The 1,961-nt window shown below is 42.7% G+C and overlaps 2 protein-coding genes across 4 annotated transcripts in view; both read right to left on the bottom strand.

The window, feature by feature from the left end:
* ANKRD12 (ankyrin repeat domain 12) overlaps nt 1–1,917 on the bottom strand; it is a 141,154-nt gene extending 139,237 nt beyond the window's left edge. The window contains exon 1 of one of the 2 annotated variants that reach the window (XM_011936602.1): nt 1,612–1,917. The gene's annotated coding sequence lies outside the window, so the exon portion shown is untranslated. The remainder of the gene's footprint in view (nt 1–1,611) is intronic. The other variant, XM_011936601.1, reaches the window with a different exon arrangement.
* Nucleotides 1–1,961, bottom strand: part of NDUFV2 (NADH dehydrogenase (ubiquinone) flavoprotein 2, 24kDa) — a 43,498-nt gene that overhangs the window by 1,138 nt on the left and 40,399 nt on the right. The gene's annotated exons all lie outside the window — the stretch shown is intronic.

Below are 1,961 nucleotides of genomic sequence, written 5' to 3'. Positions count from 1 at the left end.
TATTTCTCCACATCCTCTCCAGCACCTGTTGTTTCCTGACTTTTTAATGATTGCCATTCTAACTGGTGTGAGATGGTATCTCATTGTGGAAAAACCATGTTTTAATAAACTAGAGCACTGTATTTCTTTTTATAGTTGAATTTTATTTAGATCGAGATCCACAGTCACAGTGAATACAGGGAATACACACAGTTATATATTGTATTTGGAAATCGAAACTGGATTCCTTGAGGAAATATGATTTGAGACAATATCCCTTAGAAGCAGCAAAGTCAAAATCAGTTTGTATTTATGTATTATAAAGACTATATTAGTAATAGTAATTTTCTGGAAAAAGTTCCCAAACCAGGATGGCCACAGCAGCCACAAAAGGAAGCAAACAAGAACAAGTCCTGATGGAGCAATTTATGAAGACAGGCAGCACAGAGGGAGAAGAACCTGTCTGTCAACCCCACACACACTTTCCCAGGTAATTTGCTCACCTCTGCCCTGTCTGACCTCGGTTTCTAGAGCCCAGCTCAGCGCTTACCATATCGTGTCACCCGTCCACCACTATTCCCTGGCTTTGCTAATTTACCTGTTCCTGCCACAGATTTACCTAAGAACTTCTTCAGTTTATATCTTTTCAACCCCCTCTGGCTTTGCCCTTCACATTGTGTCATCAATCCTTTAAGTCTGTTCTTTACAGCACTAGGAAATCATTTTTTGTTGGAGCCAGGAAAATGACATCACATAATATTTATAAGATCTTTCAAGATATCACAGCATATAATACAAGTTACTAACTAATGAACAATGTCTACAAAGTCAGAAATCAGTTAATATACTTGGATTATAGGTCTTGTTCACTACAAAAACAGATCAAAAAGGAGTCATTGTATATTGTAAGAGCCTGAAACTTGTAGAGTAAGCAGCAAAAGGATACTTTAAAAAAAAAAAAAGCTTTATATTTTGCAACTTTTTTTTTTTTTTTTGAGGCGGAGTCTCGCTCTGTCGCCCGGACTGGAGTGCAGTGGCCGGATCTCACCTCACTGCAAGCTCCGCCTGCCGGGTTTACGCCATTCTCCTGCCTCAGCCTCCAGAGTAGCTGGAACTACAGGTGCCCTGCCACCACGCCTGGCTAATTTTGTATTTTTAGTAGAGATGGGGTTTCACTATATTGGTCAGGCTGGTCTTGAACTCCTGACCTCAGGTGATCTACCCACCTCGGCCTCCCAAAGTGCTGGGATTATAGGCATGAGTCACCGCGCCCGGCCGTGCATATGTTTTTAATAAAGTTAATTTATGTTAAAATATCTATTTCACTAGCCTTTCTTTATAATTTACACAAACCATTCTAAAATGAAAACGAAATACATGACGGAAGATGCAGGCTCATTTCAACTTTAGGATTAGAGATAATTCCGAACCATTACATACACAGCACTGGATCTGCAACACACTTCACCTTAGTTCGCAGTTTAACCACGGGTGTCCAGTGGAAATTACAATCCCTGTCACAACACTGTTTTAAATGTTTCCTAAGGTTTCAACGAGTGCAACAGTAACTTCCTATCCCAGACAGCGTCTTACTGTTATTACTAAAACAGCTGTCAGCTAAGCTTCGGATACCTCTTTGTACAACCGTTGATTCAACGCTTTGGGATCTGGAAGGATGCGTCATTCCACATCACTCCTCAAAACGAGATCTAAGCACCTGACGTGCTCCAGGGGTCTTGAAGCATCTCAAGTGGGCACTTGAAAAACGATGAACTGCCTGCCCAATGCGGCAAGGTTAGATTACGCCGACATTTAAGACAGAACTGTAGAGTGGCAGCTCTTTTCCCGGACACTACTAAAGCAGCAATTTCCCCTTCTTGCTTTTCATCCACCTCTCCCAGGACCCGGGTACCTCTAACGCTCCCGGACCGAGCGGCCCCAGCAGAATCCCCAGCGTCGGCGCACGCCCGGCGGCTAGCGAC

This window comes from Colobus angolensis, unplaced genomic scaffold (genome assembly GCF_000951035.1).
Source record: "Colobus angolensis palliatus isolate OR3802 unplaced genomic scaffold, Cang.pa_1.0 Scaffold155, whole genome shotgun sequence".
NCBI lineage: Eukaryota > Metazoa > Chordata > Mammalia > Primates > Cercopithecidae > Colobus > Colobus angolensis.
Note: the sequence above shows the minus strand (reverse complement) of the source record. Positions and strands in the feature narration are given on the sequence as shown.